General features: G+C 51.7%; 1 long non-coding RNA gene across 1 annotated transcript in view; it reads right to left on the reverse strand.

Moving 5' to 3' along the window:
• The window catches only part of LOC133056021 (uncharacterized), a 49,083-nt gene extending 28,576 nt beyond the window's left edge, over positions 1-20,507 (reverse strand). The window contains exons 1-2 of the long non-coding RNA XR_009692727.1: positions 20,331-20,507; positions 17,848-17,930 (exon numbers count right to left, since the gene is read on the reverse strand). This is a non-coding gene — a long non-coding RNA (uncharacterized LOC133056021). The remainder of the gene's footprint in view (positions 1-17,847; positions 17,931-20,330) is intronic.
• Positions 20,508-21,840: the final 1,333 nt, after the last annotated feature.

Here is a 21,840-nt window from a genome sequence, read left to right on the forward strand (position 1 = left end):
TCATGGCGCCCTCCGCCGCCTAACCAGACTATATGTCAGATGAACATCTGCACTTTCCTATGCTCAGTACCAGGTGCTCAGGACCATCTAGGGCAAGGGCTTAAAAAAGGCTAAGGTTTTTTCCCCTCCTGTAGGAAGCTAATAGCCTCAGTTTGCTGATCAGTAAAATGGAAATAATAATAGTACATACCATAAGGCTGTTGTGAGAAGTAGATGAAATACCATGTAAAAGTTCTTAGAGCCTGGCATAGAGTAAGTGCTCAATAAATGGCAGGTGTCATTGCTATGAGTATTAACAGGACTCGGGGAGACCACATGGAGAACCACATATGCCAGTCTGGACTTCTGCAGCTGAGTGGGTTCTGGCCTTGTGCAAATCAGTGTTTGCCCCGGCACTGCCATTCCACCTGCAGCTCATCTCAGAGTAACAACCCTCAGGATTCAGACTGACCCTGCTATCTACCAGAAGGGCCTCCAAGGCCCCAGGCAGAGGCAGGAATGGTCGGTGGGGGCATGTGGCTATGGGCTACATATGGTGAAGACTCACAGAGGGAGAAAAGGCCACTGGAGAGAGAGTCTTAGCCAATCAAGTTCCAGGAAGGCCTCAAGGAGGAGAAAGCTTCCCAGAGCAGGGGGAATAAATGGAGGGAAGTGGTTCTGTGTATCCTGGGCCAGAGATAGGATGGAGACAAAGAAGGTTAGGAGCGGGGAGGGCTGGGGGAATACAACAGGGTGTAAGGGGATAGAGAGATGAGATCAGCAAACAGGGGAGCGGGGAGAGCACCTCACCCTGGCTCTTTCCAGGCCCCACACTGGCTAGGACAGGCTGGGTACCAATGAGCCATGTTAGCGTCAGGTTGGGGAAGCCTGGCTTCTCAAGCAACCTCTGCCTCTACAGAGTGTATTCATCTCCATGCATTTAATTCAGCAGTTTGGCAAGGAAGTGGGCATTATTTACTGAACGCTGATTGCCAGGTTCTAAGTATAGGCAATGACTGAGACAGTCAGGGTCCCTGAGCCTGGGGAGCCTGTAACCTGGAGGGAGCAGTGACCCCTCAATCCGAGAAGAGAAGCCCTCCTACACACAGGAAGAGTAAGGAGGCAGGGGCTGGAGAAGGTAATGTGGGAGGGCAGAGCAGGCCAATCTGAGCACCTCCCCCAACCAGGGGGAAGGGAAGGGGGAATGGCCTGGCCAAATGGAATAGGATCTGAAAGGCTGCTGGGAGGGATGCTGTTGGCACTCATTCCTGGCCTGAGTGGGAGGGGATGTCTCTGGACCAGCCAGCCCTGGACTCCAGCTACACCGACCTCCCTTACTTAGGCAGCAAGAGCCGGATGGGCCACATTCCACAGAGGCCCAGGCTGCCGTCCTACTGGGCTCGCATGCACCCCCAGGGGCAGGCTGGTCTCAGGGCTGGAAAAACTGGTCTTCCTGCTCCCCCCAACCCCAACACACACCAGTCTGGAGTTCGAGGATTCAGGAGAGGGGGGTCACAGGAACTGGAGCTTTCCTCCTTTCCACACTTGTGGACCAGGGAGGGCATGAGAGGACCTTCTCGCCTGTGAGGAACATGGCTTGATGGGATGGTGGGGGCAATTTTAATAGATTCAAAAGCAGGATGGGATGAGGGTTAGATGGCTTTCCCTCTCCCGGCCTGACAGGGGAGATGTCCTGCTTATAAGCAGGAGAGCTTGAGGATAGACATCAAGAACTTCCCCGCTGAATGAACTGGATAGTGGTGAGAGAGGAGTGAAGTATTCTCTAAGAAGAAAAGGAGAGAATGGCTTTCAGCCTGGGATGAACCCAGGAAGTGCAACCTGAGGATGAGCTGACTGGCTCCTCACCAACTCCTTCCTTACCATGGGGTAGGGGGGCTGTCCTACTGTCCTCATGGATTTCTGCCACTCCCTAGACCATATTAGACCTAAGAAAAACTCCAGCCCCTGGCACTACCTCTTTAAGAATATCCTTCGCAGCAAAAGATTTACTGTAGACCCAGAGAGGGAAACTGGTGACCAAAGCGAAGTCCCCAGATTGGCCCAGGGACATGTCAAGCCCTGTCTGGGCTGTGGGAGCCCCACCTCCTTCCTTCCTCAGGCCTGTTGTGATGCTGGGGCAGAGCAGTCCCAGTGTGTGTGTGGGGTCGGGGGGGCTTTAATGGACCACGGCCAAGCGCCCGAGGTTTCCAGCCCAGCCCCTCTTGGAGTGAAAAAGACCAAATTTCTGCTCAAGGTCCTTTCCTGAGTGTAGGCCACAGATCATCCACCCGCCTCAGAATCAAGGAGAACTTGTTCAAAATGTTCCCACAATCTCCCCACTGAAATTCACTGGACCAGGAACTTGTATTTTATATGCTTTCCCCATCAAGGTCCCCACCCCCAAGTCCATCAATGATTCTGAGAAGTTTAAAACTTCCTGCAAAGGACCAGCCCAATGAGCAGTTCCTAGAGAGTGGAACTTGGGGGAACTCAGAGTAGGTAGGCAGTAGCCTTCAAGCCTTCTGTTGTCCCAGGGAGAACAGTGTGACTGGAGCAGAAATTTCCTCATGACAGGTGACCTGAGTAAGAAAGACCTTTTCCCAGTGTCTCTGTCCTTTCACTTGATATTCACTTAATAATCTCTGTTGTCAGCTACTAAGTGGTCATCTCAGAAGAGGTCCTGCTCGCTTGCCTGAGGGGCAAAGGAGGGGTAAGGCTGGAGGATGAATAGATGACCACTTAAGATTCCCTGGAGACCCAGAAGCATACTTGCCCAGCTTTCCCACAACGGCTTTCAGGATGGGCCAGTCTTCTCTCTGCCTCATCATAGCACTGCCCCATCCAGACAAAAGTGACATTTCCTGAAGGTGCTGAGACTCATGGAGGGGAAGGGGCCTCTGGCTCTGTAGTCTGATATCCCACTGATATGTTCCTACCAAAGTGGAACTCACTGATGGCTTCATCATCCATTCACACGTTCACTTATACACCAGGCTCCAGTCCCAGTCTAGGACTCAAACAGACTTATAGCACAGATAAGACATAATCTGTGCCATCAAGAGAGGCTCACATGAAACACACTTGTGATCCAGGGTGTTCAGGCAGTTAATCATTCACCCACCTATGTACCATTCACAAGGTCCTGACTGTTTCCACCTGCTGGCTTTGTTGCCTGCAGTAGAAGGATGCAAAGAGCAAAGGCTTTGCAGTCAGATGGTCTGCAGTTCAAATCCAGCCTTCTGGCTCCCTGGGGAAAACCAGCCAGCGCGCTTTGGCTCTTCCACCTGGGACTTCCCCTGGCTTGTTAGAGAGCCAGGAACAGTGTCAATTAGGGATAATTGAGCTAATAGCACATCAGTGAGTGAGTTTCTAATCATTGATTTCTCCTGTTGCAGCTTCTCCAGTCAAAGCGCTTATCACATCATGAGAGCGTGGTCTCTGGGGCACACACACACACAACTCATACATGAGACTGGATCTCAGCACCTGGGTGTGCAGTAAGAGCTTGCTGTGTGAATGAGTGCTGGGTGCGAAGAGTGAAATTAGCAACAGCCTCTGGAAGGAGTTGGGCGTTGCCACGAAGGTTCTGCCTTTGATTAGATCTATCGGCAGGTTTTTCACTGAGAATTCACAGACCTGTGGATCAGGTTAACATGTGAAGGGTTAATGCTGACTCCTCTGACCTGCTTAGTCCCAAGGAGCCACGTATTCTAAGTTGCCAGGTGAGTGTTCAGACAGACACACCATACAGGATGACTCCAATCTTCCAGCTGGACCAGAGGGGGTGGGGCAGGAGCCAACGCCAGAAACAACTAAGGAGAGAGGGATACCTGGGTCTGCTTCCTTCCACCTCCCCACTGTGGAAGCGACAGTCAGCACCCCCAACCCCATCTCACAAGAGAAGCTTTTGTATGTATCTGAGAAGTGCTTTGAAATTTCTAGCCTTAAAAGGACTTCTGTGCACTTCCCAGACATGAAGACTGGCAGGTGAAAAGGTGCCTCGTGGGCCCACCAACCCCAGCTCTCAGTGAACACACCAGGAGTGATTCCTCAGACTTTCCTTGGTCTTTCTCCTCTTTTCTGCAAGAAGCTTCCAACAAGGAGAGGAAAGGAATGCTCTTTCCTGCCGGTGCACTCACTCTGCTGTATAGGGGAACAGAGCCTGCCCTAGCCCCCAGCCAGCTGGGAGCCAGGCTGCCAAGGAAGGCCCTGCCCAGGAGATGCGAGGAGGAAACAGCTCAATCCATCCACCGGGATTTGGGTCAGACTTGCCTGAAAGGCAGACCCTGCTCCCAGGATCAAACCACCAAGGAGGAGACCAGGATGCCTTCCTCTAGGGATGGTGATGCATACACAGCACGTTCGGGAGCATCTCTCAGGAACCCCAGGCTGGAGCGAATGCTTTGTAGCAGTATGCTCCCACCAACGTGAAGGGACCGACATCCTTGATGATTGTTCCTGTGATGGGACTGCCCAATGCCTCCAGACAAGAAAGGTTCACCAAGTTAGATTTCGTCCACAGTGGGCGCTCTGTTTGAAAGATCGCTGTTTGTGTATGGAGATAGGAATGATGGAAAACCCAATCAGGGAACTGTTTGTTCTTTACTCTTTGTTAATAAAGTCCCATTTGTGTTGAAAAAAATTTTTTTAATGCTACAAAGTTCTGGAAACACACCACCGTTAACCAGAGTTACCTGATGTGTTTATGGCACGCTTTGTATTCTACAGACTTCGGTACTGCTTACAGAAATTCTGTATTCTAAGTATGTATTTAGCAGTAAGACCACAGCAAAGGCTATACTGGAACCCCCCAACTGGGCTCAGTCCCCTAGGCACACCCTCCTCTCTCCTTTCTGCGGCACTGGGAGACCAGAGCAAGCCAGAGTATCTGCTTCCCACACACAGGCATTGGAGGCTGCCTGGCTCTGCAGGCTCATTCTTGTCTTCCCAAGGCTTTGTCAGGATTCCTCACGCTTCCGTGGGACCCAGGGTGAGCCACTTGGCCTCGCTGTGCCTCAGTTTTCCCATGTGTAAAATGGGAGTCGGCCATACTAATAACTAGGATCAAAGAGATGATGTTTATGAAAATATTTCATATTAGTGACTGCTTCTCTTTTCCAAATGAAGGCGGCCCCTTTTGGGGGGGGGCAGGAGGAAGGTTGGAGTGAAGGTGAGTACCTGCCAGGTCCTTCAGGGGAGGGCCAACCACAGCAGTTGGGCAGCACCCAGAGGTCTGGGCGGGAACTGCAGCCCTCCTGCCTGCTGGCTCACTCCACGGACAGGAGACTGGGGGAACGGATGGGAGTCCTGCTGCCCAACCCCACTATCCGTGGGCAGCCTTTGGGTCCTCTGCAGGCCTCTGGGGTTGGGGCGGGCAGAGGAGATGAAGGGAGAGAGGAACATGGATCTTCCTCCTGCAGAGGAAGCTCTGCTGCTCAGAGAGGCGTCTGAACTTGGACTGCCATAGTGGGGACCCCGGGCAGGATGAGGAGGAGGTCCTAGGAGGGAGCCAGGTCCCCTTGAGAGGTAGAGAGGAGAAGGGCAGGAGCCAAGGGCCAGGGTGAACAGTGTCATCCATGGAGGAGACAGGCTGAGAGCTGGAGATAGGGTGGTTGTTCAAGGGGAGAATGGAGCCATTTTGGCCAGCCCCCTGCCTCAAAACCCCTCCCAAAAGGGATGAGTATCCCCTATCCCAAGGTCGCCTTCCCCAGGTCTAGCCCTTCTTGGGAAGTTCCTTCTGGAGCGTGACCTTGGATGTCCCCCTCCCTTCTGCCTGGGCTGGGGGTGGGGGGGGGAGGGAAACCGCTGCTTTAGTCACGCCAGATAATCACCTCTGGTCACTCACTGTCTGGCCTCTTCCTCCAAGTAACTCCAAGTATCTCTTAGACATTATCTCACCATGCAGGCCTGGGAGGGGGGCGCCGTGGGTAGTGGGGGGAGAGGGGGGAGCCACATTTAAGAAAGAGAAACTGAGGACAGAAGGGACCAACATGCCCCCTACCCTGTGTCCCCACGTAGGCTGGGAAGGGGACACCATGTCGTACTCCATTCGCCAGGGAGGGGTAACAGGCAGACAGCAGAAAGAACCTCCAGGAGGGCACTTGAAAGGGGCCTTTGGAGAAACCCAGTGAATGCCAGATTCTGTGTCAAGAGCTTTATGGGGACTATGTCATCCCTTCTCCCACTCTCTTATCCTCACTTTACAGATGGGGAAACTGAGGCAACCACTTGTCTGAGACCGCTCAGTAAGGGGGAGTGAGGGGCAGCCTCTTGGTGGAACAACAGAGCAGTCAGTCTGGAGGCAGAAGCATGCCTGGGGCGACCTCCGGTCAGTCCTCCCGGAGGAGCCAGTAGAATGACCTTTAGGTGTCCATCGAGGGGAGGGTGGTTTAGTTGCTGTCCGGTCCTACTCTTTGTGACCCCATGGACTGCATCACACCAGCCCTCCCTGTCCCTCACCATCTCCTGGAGTTTGCCCAAGTTCATGTCCATTGAATCAGTGATGCCATCCAGCCAAGTCATCCTCTGCCACCCTCTTCTCCTTTTGCATTCCATCTTTCCCAGCATCAAGGTCTGGAGGGGACCTAGCTAATCGTTGCTGCAGGTGCCAGGCCTCAGCTCACCACACTATTGACCTTTTTCTCCCCAGTGTTTTCCAGAACCTGATTTTTATGTCTGGGAGAGGAAAATAAGCCAGAAGAGGACCAATGGCTTCCTTTTCCTGTGTGTATATGACCCTCGGGTCTTTTTTGGCGCTAACGTGGGCGCCTCCTTCCCTCTGCTGTCAACTGCCTGCCTGTCCCATACATCACCCAGTGCCACAAACAGCAGGGTGGCCCTCCAAAACCTGAAGCAGGGGATTGACTCTCTAACTCTACCTCCCCGCGGACCCGAACCTGGTAGGTTTATTTTCATGTACCTCTGTGACCTGGGAGGTTCTTCCCGGCGTCTGACCCAAAGCCTTTTCGAACAGTATGGCTGAGGCTCTACATGGGGTAAGAAAGGCAACCACAGTCCCTGCCTCCATTTGGAGGTGAGAGGAACTGTCCAAAGGCCTTCTTGGACACAGGACATCATGGGATCCCAGAGGTCGTACAGTCCCAGGGCTCAACTCAGCCAAGGTGAGAAGGCAGGTGCCACGTGGGACCTGGACCCACCTGTCCCTCAGCAGCGTCCCTCGTTAGAATAGTAAGTGGAAAGCCATGAAGGACTGCTTATCTGATGGGAGCTCCACTCCAGGGGAGCCCCCTCTCCCCGGAAAAGCCTCATTACCAGGGCTCCACACCCGGATCTGCCTGCCTGTTTACTCTGTCCTAGGAACAACACACTCAGCACTTCAAAGGAGTCTCTTGATGGTGTGTGTGCTGGGAGGGAGGGAGGGGGGGGATGGGAGTGGGCAGGCAGAGAATGGCTGGTGGGGGGCCTCAGGGCCAGTGAGCACCCTCTGGAATCAGGAACGGATCACTGAGGCAGCACCGCTTCTGCCCTCAGAAAGCCCCCATCTTCCGATGAAATACCGCCCTGCCGTGGGAGCCCCTGGTCTGATGGAAGAGGCAGCTCTCTCCTCCCTCCACACACACACAGACACCAGGACACGTAGACCTGAGTGTGGAAACTGACTCTCCTGTACACCAGGGCCTCAGACCTCCAGCTGCGGATTGAGGAAGGCAGCCCGGATGTCCCCTCGTCCACTCTGAGTTCCTGACTTGAAGCCTCAGCAGAGCCTGAGGACTCACTGTGTGACTGGCCACCTAGACTCCCACCCAGGTCTGAGCAACACAGACATTCCCATCCCCTCAGAATCCTCCTCAACCGCTCTGCCCACCCTGGTCTGGTGGGACGTCTTCCCTGAATCTTCCTGGTGCAACTGGGCAGAGCTTCCAGAAGATAGAGGACCTTCTCCCCTCCCCACCCCAGGAGAGTCAGGATGTGCCTCCGTGGATCACACCTGGGAGGACAAGTTGGGGGCTGGCAGGCACCGTCTCTTGCTTCACAGCCCAACAGCCACCGGGGGGCCTCCAAGAGAAGCCCTCGCACCCTCACACCTTCAGGGGTTTCTCTCCCCACCTGCTCTCTCCATCCCCAGCTTCATTAAAGAAGGTGGTTAACCTCAAACAACAAGCAAATTAAAGTCCTGAAGCTGATCAAATAGGAGGCGCCCAGAGGGTAAATTGAAGGCAACCTGCCCAGGCCTCAGAATTATCCTGTTCCCTTCCCAACTCCCAGGCTCCCTTTTCTCCCAGGTTCATAAAAAGTAGAAGGTTGAAATGAGGAGCTCGGTTGGGACAGAACATGGAATCCTGAGGTCTAGAGTAGGTACTCCTGGGAAAGGTCCCCAACACAGATGGCCCACCTGCTTCGGTGCCTCCTTGGGAACAGCGCCTTCCCGTGGAGGAGCCGGGCCACAGTGAGCATGGGATCCAAACAGCTCTGGCATCTCATGGCAGAGGTGCTCTGGCAAAGCCATGGTGACAAAGAGGCTGATACGGATCCAATGACACTGCCCCCAGGAAGAGAGTCTGGGCTGCAACTGGAATTGAATTAAACCATGGAAAATGAACTTGCACCAAGAGAGTGTGGAAGATTCACCTGGGACAATTTCCCATTGGCAGTATGAAAGACAATTTTATAGTAACAGTTCCTAGCTTTCTCTAGTTGGTTTTTCTTTTTTTATTTTGGCCCAGCTGGCAGCTTGCGGGATCTTAGTTTCCTGAGCAGGGATTGAACTCAGTGCCTCAGCAGTGACAGCACCAACCTCTAACTATCAGACAGCCAGGGAACTCAAGTTAGTTCTCTGTTTTAATGTACGTGAGAAAATCTAACTCACCAAGTCACCACTTCACAGCTGTTATTGCTCAGAAGTATTTATTTACTCATTCTATTTGACAAACAGCGCTTTCCATGAGCCAGGCACCCTTCCAATTGCTTTGTAAACACTAACTCATTTAATCCTCACAATAACCCCATGAGATAAGTGCATTGTTATCCCATTTCACAGGTGAGGAAACAAAATGCACAGAGAAGGGACTTGCCCAAATCACAAAGCTAGGAATTGGTGGAGAAGCTACGTTTAAAACGCGGGTTGTTATCAAATCAGTCAACTTGAAAGATCTCACTGCAGAGGTCAGGCCACTAGTATTCCCACAGCTGAGGTGTGGGAAGCACTGAATTCAAGGGACATAATTGGGATTTTATGTCCAATTACGTATCTGTTTAATTGTTTGTGAAGATTAATTTAAAAATAAATGAATGTTTTTATTCATATCTCCACCCATGTCCCTTGCTTTCCTCTGCCCAGTCCCAGATGATGAGAAAAGATCCAGGACAGGTGATTCATTTTTGCTGGGTCTCAAACCAGAGTTCACTCCTACATCCCTACCTCCCCATCAGCAATTCCATCCCCATTCCTGTCCTGACTTCCTTCCTCACAGCGCAAGGAACTGGATCCTGGCATTAGGTCATTAGCAGAAACCATAGAATTCACATCCTTAGCTCTGCTTATGAATTCAAACAATTACTGAATGCCAGAGCTAGAGCAAGAATATATAGGGAGGAGGGAGAGGGAGGGAAGAAGAGAAGGACAGGTGCTCTTCTTTTCATACCGTTCATGGGGTTCTCAAGGCAAGAATACTGAAATGGTTTGCCATTCCCTTCTCCAGTGGGCCACATTTTGTCAGCTCTCCACCATGACCCATTGTCTTGGATGACCCTACACGTCATGGCTCATAGTTTCTTTGAGTTAGACAATGCTGTGATCCATGTTTCATTCACAGTGTGAAAAGGCAAAAAGATATGACACCGAAAGATGAACTCCCCAGGTCTGTAGGTGCCCAATGTGCTACTGGAGAAGAATGGAGAAATAATTCCAGAAAGAATGAAGAGATGGAGCTAAAGCAAAAACAATGCCCAGTTGTGGGTGTGACTGGTGATGGAAGTAAAGTCCATTACTATAAAGAACAATATTGCATAGGATTGCATAGGAACCTGGAATGTTAGGTCTATGAATCAAGGTAAATTGGAAGTGGTCAAACCGGACATGACAAGAGTGAACATCAACACTTTAGGAATCAGTGAACTAAAATGGGCCGGAATGGGTGAATTTAATTCAGATGGCTATTATATCTACTACAGTGGGCAAGAATCCCTTACAAGAAATGGAGTAGTCCTCATAGTCAACAAGAGTCCAAAATTCAGTACCTAGGTGTAATCTCAAAAACAACAGATTGATCTCTGTTTGTTTCCAAGACAAACCATTCAGTATCACAGTAATCCAAGTCTATGCCCCAACCACTAATGCCAAAGAAGCTGAAGTTGAACTGTTCTATGATGACCTACAAGATATTTTAGAACTAACACCAAAAAAGATGTCCTTTTCATCATCAGGGACTGGAATGCAAAAGTAAGAAGTCAGGAGATACCTGGAGTAACAAGCAAATTTGGCCTTGGAGTACAAAGTGAAGCAGGGTAAAGGCTTACAGAGTTTTGCCAAGAGAATGCACTGGTCATAGCAAACACCCTCTTCCAACAACACAAGAGATGACTCTACACATGGACATCACCAGATGGTCAATATCAAAATCAGATTGATTATATTCTTTGCCCCTGAAGATGGAGAAGCTCTATACAGTCAGCAAAAGCAAGACCAGGAGCTGACTGTGGCTCAGATCATGAATTCCTTATTGCAAAATTCAGACTTAAATTGAAGAAAATATGGAAAACCACTAGACCATTCAGGTATGATCTAAATCAAATCCTTTACGATTATACAGTAGAAGTGACAAATAGATTCAAGGGATTAGATCTGATAGAATGTCTGAAGAACTATGGACGGAGGTTCGTAACATTGTACAGGAAGTGGTGATCAAAACCATTCCCAAGAAAAAGAAATGCAAAAAAGCAAAACAGTTGTCTGAGGAGGCCTTACAAATAGATGAGAAAAGAAGAGAAGCTAAAAGCAAAGGAGAAAAGGAAAGATATACCCCATCTGAATGCAGAGTTTCAGAGAATAGCAAGGAGCCATAAGAAGGCCTTCCTCAGTGATCAATGCAAAGAAATAAAGGAAAACAATAAAATGGGAAAGACTAGACATCTCTTCAAGAAAATTAGAGATACCAAGGAAACATTTCACACAAATATGGGCACAATAAAGGACAGAAACAATACGGATCTAACAGAAGCAGAAGATATTAAGAAGAGGTGGCAAGAATACACAGAAGAACTATACAAAAAAGATCTTAATGACCCAGATAGCCATAGTGGTGTGATCACTCACCTGGAGCCAGACATCCTGGAGTGTGAGGTCAAGTGGGCCTTAGGAAGCATCACTATGAACAAAGCTAGTGGAGATGATGGAATTCCAGCTGAGCTATTTCAAATCCTAAAAGATGATGCTGTGAAAGTGCTACAGTCAATATGCCAGTAAATTTGGAAAACTCAACAGTTGCCACAGGACTAGAAAAAGTCAGTTTTCATTTCAATCCCAAAGAAAGGCAATGTCAAAGAACATTCAAAGTACCACACAATTTCACTCATCTCACACACTAGCAAAGTAATGCTTAAAATTCTCTAAGCTAGGCTTCAGCAGTACGTGAACCAAGAACTTCCAGATGTTCAGGCTGCACTTAAAAAAGGCAGAGGAACCAGAGATCAAATTGCCAACATCCGTTGGATCATAGAAAAAGCAAGGGAATTCTATAAAAACATCTACTTCTGTTTCAGTGACTATGCTAAAGCCTTTGACTGTATGGATCACAACAAACTGGAAAATTCTTAGAGATGGGAATACCAGACCACCTTACCTGCCTTCTGAGAAATCTGTATGCAGGTCAAGAAGCAGCAGTTAGAACCGGACATGGAACAATGGACTGGTTCCAAATTGAGAAAGGAGTACATCAAGGCTGTATATTGTCACCTTGCTTATTTAACTTACATGCAGAGTACATCATGTGAAATGCCAGGCTGGATGAAGCACAAGCTGGAATCAAGATTGCAGGGGAAAATATCAATAACCTCAGACATGCAGATGACACCACCCTCATGACAGAAAGCAAAGAGGGACTGAAGAGCCTCTTGATGAAGGTGAAAGAGAATGAAAAGCTGACTTTAAACTCAACATTCAGAAAACAAAGATCATGGCATCTGGTCCCATCACTTCATGGCAAATAGATGGGGAAACAATGGATACGGTGACAGACTTTAGTTTCTTGGGCTCCAAAATCACTGCTTATGGTGACTGCAGCCATAAAATTAAAAGACACTTGCTCCTTGGAAGAAAAGCTATGACAAACTTAGATAGCATATTAAAAAGCAGAGACATTACTTTGCCAAAAAAGGTCCGTATAGTCAAAGCTATGGTTTTATCAGTAGTCATGTATGGTTGTGAGAATTGGACCATAAAGAAAGCTGAGCACTGAAGAATTGATGCTTTTGAACTGTGGTGTTGGAGAAGACTTGCACAAGGGTCCCTTGGACTGCAAGGAGATCAAAGCAATCAATCCTAAAGGAAATCAATCCTGAATATACATTGGAAGGATGGATGCTGAAGCTGAAGCTCCAATACTTTGGCTACCTAATGCTAAGAACTGACTCATTGGAAAAGACCCTGATGCTGGGAAAGATTGAAGGCAGGAGAAGGGGACAACAGAGGATGAGATGGTTGGATGGCATCACCAGCTCAATGGACATGAGTTTGAGCAAGCCTCGGGAATTGGTGAGGGACAGGGAAGCCTGGCATGCTGCAATCCATGGAATCACAAAGACTCAGACATTACTAAGCTACTGAACTGAACTAAAGGTGTTCTTCTATTGATTCCCACTGAGGAGAGCACACTTTTTCTGCAGCTGAGGTTGTGTCCAAACCCCTTGACCCCAGTGGCCCCTGCCCACCATCAGAAAAGGCCAGGTGCCTCTCAGGGACACTTCTCCAGCCAGTGTCACCCATACGACCAACCCCTTGCCCACAGCCCCATTCCTGGCTTCGGCTGGGGGTGGGCGGGGTGTGCCCCTGAGAGATGAGAGAGGACTTGCCAGGGAGCTGTCAGGCTCTGGGGAGAATGCCCCAGCCTCTGGAGGCGCAAACAGAAATCAGGGGACACACCAGGCCGACACTTCCGCCAAGCCTCCTCCTCCTCCAGGCCTGTCCTCAACCCCTTGCTCCAGGGCGGGTTTCAGTCGGATCCCTGCCACCCCCATTATTCCATTGCCCCATCTCCCACCCCAGCCCCACCTCTCCCTCACCCCCACTTCATTCCTTCTCAGCCCAGCTACCCCTGTCCTCCTGCTGGAAGCCAGCCCCAGGTCCTCCTCACCCAGCACCTGAAGCCCCTCTCTCATCCCACAGCCAGAACAAGGAGGCAGCCCCTTCTATACCCTGGCAGCCACCCCCAGTCACTGGGGAGGCTCTTTCAGACTCTTCCATGTTGCTCCCCTTCCCCAAACTGAGTCACGTACACATACCTTCTGTCCACCAGGCGCCTAGCAGCCATAGCAAAGATGGGTAGGGCACACGGTGGCCTGTATCCATGGCAGGTCAGGGGCTCAGTTCTTTGCTCAGGGCAGCATCTCTCAGTTCTCAGAGAGGATGATGGGTGGGAGGAGGGCGAGGTGGTGAGAAAGGGAGAAGGAAGGGGTCCAGCTAAGAGCTACCTGTTTTAATGCAAACACACGGTGCATAACATGCAGCCTGCACTGCTCTCTGCTCAAAAAAACCTTAGGTTCAGGGACTCTCGACCCTCCTAGCAAGCCTCCGAGACAGGCACTATTACCAATTCCTTTGTACTAGTGAGAAAAACTCGGCACAGAGAGGTTAAGTAACTTGCCCAAAGTCACACATCTAGGTTTCAGAGCAGGATTTGGACCCAGGAAGCCTGGGTCTCTGCTCTTCTGTGAAACTTTCCTATTTAAAAGCCCTGCACCCACAAAATCAAGCTGGGGATCCCCACAGAGGTAGTCCAAGCCCTTCTGAAGCTCCAAGCTCACTCTGCAGCATTTCTTCCACCTCCACTCTCTGTGGAGCTTGAAGAACTGAATCCCATCTCTGCCAGCACCCTAACTGTGTGATCTTGGGCAAGTCACTCTACCTTCTATGGCCTCAGCTCCTCAACCCTAAAATGAGAGCTACTGATATCTCTTCTCAGACAGAGTTAATGAGACCACCTGGATGATGTACCCACTAGGTGCCTGGCACTGGTAGGAGCTCCGTCCAGAGTAGGAAGGAAGGAGGAAGACGGAGAGTTCTGAGGGAGGGAGCTGACGTGGCTGGACTCTTGGGTGGGCGTGAAGGGGAGGGGTCTCTTGCCAGGGGCCGGGGTAAAGAGAGGGACATCACCCAGAGAAAGCCGGTGCTCTGCAGTGGCCTGGCTGGTCACCGCCAGTCGGGGAGGGACCCACTCTGGCATTCCTTTCCGAGGGTAAGAAGGCACCGAATCCCAAGGAGGAACAGCCTACCCAGTCTGGGCCCAGGCCTGGACCCCATGCCTCCCACCAGCCCTGCAAGACCAGAGCCAGGATGCAGCCCACAGAATGCTGGCTGGGGCTACAAGGCCCTGTTCCTGGAGGAGAGTGGGCAGCTAGCACACACAACTTCCCCAGAAGGGGTCCTGAGTTCTGAGACTGCTGTGGCCCCAGCTCTGAGGGGCTAACAGCTGTGTTGGGATGGGAGGGGTCTGCACTCAGCGGGGGTGAGCCCATCCACCTCCCCTGGCCTTGTCACCCTGGCCTAAACCAGATACACAGCCCACCCACAAGGGATCCAAGGCTTCCCTGGCTCCAAGGACTGAACCAAATTATTTCCCAAACGTGGTAAGTAATGAGAGAGTGGGAAAGAGAGGGCCTGACTTCCCAAAACCTGGCACACTTTCTGAATGAGCAGGACTCTCCTCCTCGTTTCCTCACCTGCAAAATGGGAGACACAACAAAACTCCTGCCTGCATCTCAGGGTTGCCAGGGGCTCAAAATGAGATCAGGTGTGTGAATGTGCAGACTGTAAAATGATCACAAACTAAAGGAGTTCCTGTCTGAGATGGGTTGCATCAGTCAGTTGCAAATATAGCTATTGGAGCTACTGCTATACAAGCTGGTTTGGGTCAGGAGAGCTTTCTTTCTTTCTTTTTTTTTTTCAGGAGAGCTTTCAACATTGGCAAAGGGGAGGGGAGCCCAGTCTCAGCCCTCCAGAACTTTGATCTTCTATCAAGAAGAGAACGGGCTGATCTGCCATCACAATTCAGTTCTAGATCTGCCTATCTTTGGTCTCGCACGCCTCCTCTTCCTTGAAACTGGAACCTGTCAGATGAGGGCACACAACCCCTGCTCTCCGAGATGCTTAGCTGATGTGGCAGGGCCAGCCTCAGGTCCCAGGACTAGCTCCCACCACCTGATTCTGGAGACCAGACCCCAAGCAAAGAGCAGGTCCGCATAGGGGGTGGGATGGTTCTGGCGGGGAGTGGCCTGGGACCTGCTTTCTACCCTCCCACTCATCTCTGGGGTTCCCTGAGCCTGCTTTTGAGGCTGTGACCAAGCAGGCTACCTGGGAATGAGTGGGTTCCAGACACCCCAGGGGCTTCTGTCCTCCTGGGCTCTGCAAGACGAGACCCCTGCAGGGATGAGCTGGAGGCCCTTTCCCCTGGCAGTCACCCCCTGGCAGGCACGGTGGGGGGTCAGGGCAGAGATGCCTGCCCCTGAGATTTCCTGGGTTCAGGAGGGAGGGAGGGAGTGGGGCCAGGGGGAGTGAGCGGCCCCAGAGAAGGTAGGGAACCCAGGCTGACCCCACCACCCCCTGCTATGGACCCCCTTCCTTTCCTAGCAAGGGCAGAAAGGGAACCTTTGATTCTGGACTTCCAGGAGAGAGTCTCTTCAGAGTATTAGAGGGAGACTGAAGCAGGAAAAGAACGAAGCAGGGACTCTAGCAAGGTCCTGGCTCCAGGGTCCTGGAGAGGCCTTGATGCTGACAATAAATGCCAGAGGCTTTAAACATCCAGAGTTTCAGGGTGAAGACGCAGCTGTCCCTGCATCCCTGTAGCCTTCAGGAAGCTGCCCAGGGCCTCAGAGCTCAATTCCATCTGTCCCTCCGTCCCTCTCACTCTGATGTCCTCTGTCGGCCCACACTTCCTTCCTTTCTCTCCTTTCATCTATTCAAAGAATGGAGTGGCTGCCTTCAGTCAGCCCTCCATAAGTACTGTGGATCTTATAGTTCTGTGTGGATGGGAATCGCGTCCTTATTTCACTGTGTGGGCCCAGCTCTCTGGGTATCCAGTGCATCTTGTTGCTCCCATGAAACTGAGGGCCCCCCTCTCAGACTGGGGCTCCCCAGAGCCAGTGCAGCAGTGTCTCCCTCAGATGGCCACCCCCGGGGTCCCTCCCTGCTGCAGAGGTGTGCTAGGACAAGTCTATCCCGGGAGAACATGCCCACCTCAGCCCAAATCTCCAGTTTCTAGGGCAGAAAAAACTCCCTCATTCCTCCAGGCTTCTCCTCAGCCAAGAACCTCAGACTGGGGGCTCTGCCAAGTTGGCAGAGCTGGGGAAACAGGCCACAGTTGTCAGGGGGGGAGAGGGTGAGACCCAGGCAGCCAGGTGCTAACTCAGGAGGAGCAGATTCACAGGTGAGGAGCAGAGGCTCGGAGACGCGCGGGCTGGTGACACTCAGGCAGAGCTGGAGCCAGTGTCCAGGCCTGGGAGCTGCCTCCACGACCTCCAACCACTGGGACCCAGACGCTGACACTGGACAATCACTCTCATCCCCATCCCACCCTGGCCCATGGGATGGTACGTGGGGAGAAGAGGCCAGGAGGCGCTTCTCCACTCTGCCTCGAACCAGGCCTAGAGACAGGGGCTGCCATGTCCTCCATCGTGAATCAACCACCCCCACCTGGCCCCTGAGGACCAACTTCCTGTCAGCAAAGGGACAAAAGAGTGTCCCCAGGTGCCTTTGGAATCAGGGAGTGGTCCTGGCACTTGATCCCCAAAGGGTGGCTAGGTAGGAAAGGGAGAAAGAAGGGGACACGGAGGGACGACAGAGGAGGCAGGGAGGAGGTGGTGCCGACCTTAAAGACGGAGAAAGCCAGGGCATCACACCACTTACACAGCGGCACACGCATCCACACACACTTGCGCCTGGACTCATACCTGTCTGCTCCCTCCTGCTCTGGCTCACGTTTATGTGTAAATGTGTGTACATAGAAACTACATAGATCCTTTCACATCAGAGACCCAAGTCAATTCTCACATCCACACACACATCACGCATGCTCAGGACTCACAGACACAACCCTCTCCCTCATTCACATTTGAAATGACCTCACAGGATTACAGGCACTCACAAGCCACAGCCTCTCACAAACTTGTCTATAGAGTCACAAACCCTCGCTCCCAGGCACACCACGTGTGCACACACACCCACAGTCGCTCAAGCTTGTGTACACACTCTCATACACACACTCAGCATCACACACTCCCTCACGGCCATGCGCGTACACACACACACACACACACACGCAATCACACATGCTTGGGCTGTCAGTTCAGAGGGGGTGCCCCCCAGCCTCTGGAGTTCCTGATCCCCTGAGCATCCCTGAGGTATGGCATCTCCTGGGTCCTGCCCAGAAATGCCCCAAATCGAAATCCCTGCTGAAGCCCTTGACTCACGAGCTCGCATCCACCCACGGGTGCCCATCTTTGCCCAGAACCTAAAACTGGCCAGAACTACCGAGGCCAGAGGAAAGTGAGGCCCCAGCCAGGGACATGTGTCCTGCTTTTCCCCCGACTCTCTGGAGCCTGGACTCCCACAGGGCCCTGAGCCCTAGCCCAGCAGACTTGCCTCCCCCTGGAGGGACCCTGGCTAGGGCACAGAACATCCTTGTGCCTCAGTGTCCTCACCTGTAAAAAGATGGGGTCACCTCATTCCACGCCCCTGTCAGGAGTCACAAGGCTCCCACGTGACCAGGAAAGGGCACTGTCAGCTGGAAAACATCAAGTTTAACCTCCGGGTTAGTCATCTCTTTCGTAGTATCACCCTCCTCATGGCATCCTTGCAAAACAGGCCCAGAGAGGCCCCAAGGCTAGTCCAGAGCTATAGCATGAAGGGAGGGCTTTCTCAGCCCTGGGGGTCTATCCACACCCAGACCACTCAATGCTCAAGGTCAGTCTCTTCAAAAGGGCCCAGGTCTGTGCCACCAGGTGCCCCGGGGGTAACAGGGAGGAGAGGGCCTCTTCTCTGATGGGGATAAAGCCCTTACACCAGAGGGCAGATGCTACTGAGATTTGTAGGCTCTGGCAGGGGCCCAGGTGCAGCCTGAGCCCAGTGCCTTGGAGGGGCGGGGACTTGTAGGGGTTTCGATCCCCTGCTTCCCAGATTAGGTCATGGAGAGGCTCCTGGCAAGATCTCCTTCCCCCCGGGAAAGAGAATGACATGGTGCTACCTGCCACCGGGCTGCAAAGGGGGCTCATGGGGTGGGAGGTCAGCCCGGCCCAGAACAAACAGACCCTGGGAAGGCCTGAGATAAGTCCAGGGAGAGGCAGGAGGCCTGGAGACTGTGCTGGGAGCCGAGGGCACGACCAGGAAGGAGGTGGGCAGCCTGGAACTGACCTAGCTCATTGCCCTGTGGTCTTGCCCTGGCAGCAGTTTCCACCAGCGAGTGGGTAGGGCCTGAACCCCAGGTTCCGGGTGGGAAAGGCGCAGAGGAGGGCAGCCTTCAGTGTGGGGAGGGGATGCAGATCACATTAGAAGGAAGGGAAAAAGAAAAAAAAAAAAGAAGGAAGGGAAAAAGAGAAAGATGGAAACAGAGCTTATAGAGATGGAGAGACGACATGGCAATAAAGACAGAGAAGTCAAGTCTCCAGTCAGAGTGAGAACACACAGAAGGAGACAGAGAAGGCAGGACGCCGATCACACAGCAGCCCACGCATACATGCACATGTGCACAGACTCACACCTGTCTGCTCCCTCCTGCTCTTACCACGTTTATATACAAATGTGTGTACATAGATCCTCTCACATTAGAGACCCAAGTCAATTCACACGTGCACACACACACACACACACACACACACACACACAAGGGAGAGAGCATGCATCCGTGGGAACTGCAACCTGGGGACCCAGCCTGGGACAGAAGATCAGAGACACAGAGAGCCAGAGGACCAGGAAAAGAGAGATGGAGAAAGAGAGAGAGAGAAGAGAGAAAAAGACAAGTCAGAGAGCTGGAGCCAGACTGAGAGCAGGGAAGGGAGTGAGGGCAAGAGGCAGCCTGAGCCAGGCTCTAATTATGGGCGGGCGGGCAGGAGCAGAGGGCAGCCTGTTTGAAGTCTGTGGTGAGAAGCATCAAAGGGAAAGGAGGGAGGCCAGCAGGGAGGGGGGGGGGTGGGGGGGAGACACAGGAGGGGCCGCCCTCTGCTCGGGCCCACCTGGACCTCCCAGTCTCCACCCCCCGCCCTGCCCAGCCCCCAGCTCCCTGCCACCCATCTGCTCAGGACTGGCCAGAGGTCCGACCACCTGGTCACCAGCCTGGGGCTCAGGCTCCTGCAAATCCCTGCTGCCTTCTCAGCATCCCCAGGGGCAGGGCAGGTTTCTGGCCTCAGGGACTGCCTGGACTGGGGAGGGGCAGGCTTCCTCCTGCAGCTGTCCCCTCCCTATCTCCCAAAAAAGTATGTCCTGGCATCTTTTGGGCCCCCCACTTTTGGGATCCTAAGGTGAGTTCCAAACCGTGCCAGCTATGGCATCTCAGCACCAGTCTCCATGATTGGTCTCACCTTCAACTGGGAAATCTCTCAGGGAAATGCCCACCCAGGTCATTCTGGCCTCTTTGGCTGCAAGAGGATGTCCCAAAATGACCTCTGGGCCACCCCCTTGTCTCAGGTCAGCAAATCAGCTGTGCTGGAACCACTATGCATCACCTTCCCCAAAGAATGTATGTTTCTGTCCTTTCTCTTCTGCTCTTTTCCAGAGTTCTACAGCCCTCTAGGCCAGAAAATCCTTCTGGTGTTCTCACCCGAATCCTTCATGCTGCCTCATATTTCAGATAGAGGCTAGCAGGTCTCTGTACAATGGCTTAGACACACAACATGAATGTCCTTGCTAGAGACCGTCTCCTTGGTCTCAAGCCTTCTCATTCTCTGGGGCATCACCTACATCCCTCTGGTGTGTCTTCCCAGCTGCTGTTCCTTAAACTGGTTCTAACCAGCTAGAGCAGGATGCAGGGGGTGGTGGTGGGCTCAGAATAAGAAGTGGCCCAAGCAGAGAAGCCAGGCTAACATGAATAGGAATCCTGATTTTACAGCCTCCTAAATGGGCAACACCAGGCACATTCTTTAATCTCTGTGGACCTCAGTTTCCTCATCTATAAAATGCGAGAAATACTCACTTGAAAACACACTGGGAGAATTGAACATGATGCTGTATGTCAAGTGCCTGGCCTCCAACAGGTACTTGATGCATGAGGCTCCTATAATTCTGGAAGTCAGGCCATCCAGGGTCCCAGAGGGAAGATTTTCCCCAAGAGAAAGGCAAATGAGAATCCTCTTGAAGCCAAGAAGAGGCCTGACACCTGGGAAGGGGAAAAGAAATGATTGCACCATCCACTCCACCTATCCCCCGACCAAGCACACCCCCTCCTGGCATCTGACTAACACATGTCTTGTTACAGCTCCCGTCTGCCTCCTCTCATTTGGGAAAGCGGGTCAGTGTCCACCTTCCATTGTTAGAGCAGAACTGCGCTGTCAAGTTCGTGTCAGCATCACACCACCACAGCAGATGCCAGGCTAATCTCTGTGGTCATGGTCTCCTCCAGTGCTGACTAAACCTCAGGGAAACAGGGAGGAACAGCCCTAGACCCTCAGGAAGTACAGACACTGTCCCTAGAGAAGGAAGGAGCCCCCCAGAGAGTGCAGGAGAATCACACCACCCTGTCTGCAGTCTGTAACCATCTGGGAGGAGATGCTGTCCTGCCCAGCAAGGAAGGGAGAAAGATGATGGCAGGCTGAGAGGAACGTGAGGTCTAGACTCCCAAGTTGAGCCACACCTGTGCATAAGACGGACACATCACCAGCATTCAGACCCTCAGACTTCAGAGCAGGGAGACAAAACCTACCCCTGAGTGTGATATAAATCAGGTTGCAACCAACCAGCATATTCTAGATTTTTCTAAATATAATTTCTCTTCATCAGTTCAGATGATTGAGGGCTGACCGAAACCAAAATACTTGTGAAAAATTCATTTTCTATGTATAGCCTGTCTTTCAAAAGCTCCTTCAGGCTCTCAAATCTCACCACAAATCCACACACACATATCTACCCACCTTCCCATCTCTACCTTTTCATACATTCATCTATTTATCCATCCATCCATCCACTCTTCTATCCATTTATCCATCCTTCCATGCATCCATCCATTCACCTACTTTTCCCATCCATCTATCCATCCAACTATCCTCCACCCACCTAATAATCCATCCATTCAACCATTCACTCATATATCCATTTATCTAAATACCTGCCCACCCATCCATCTTAACACCACCCACTCACCCATCCACATATTCCACTTGGTCACTTATCCGTCCATCCATTTACCTGCCAATTGACACATGCATCCCCCACCCAACTCACCTGTGCATTCATCCTCTTCTATATATTTATCCACCCACTCACCACTATATGTCCATCTTCATACACTGATCATCTCTTATATTGAAGGCATGGAGCCAGATCCCTAACCTCCATGACCATTTGCAGTTATTGGGAAATCCCAGCTTCTTGGTATGCTTGGCAGCTTCCCTTCCAAGGACAGAATGGGGCTGGTGCCTCATTGTCTCCACTAAAGACTGAATAAAAAGAGATAGGAGGGGACTAAACCTTGGAATAATATTTGGATA

This window comes from Dama dama, chromosome 5 (assembly GCF_033118175.1).
Source record: "Dama dama isolate Ldn47 chromosome 5, ASM3311817v1, whole genome shotgun sequence".
Taxonomy (NCBI): Eukaryota; Metazoa; Chordata; class Mammalia; order Artiodactyla; family Cervidae; genus Dama; species Dama dama.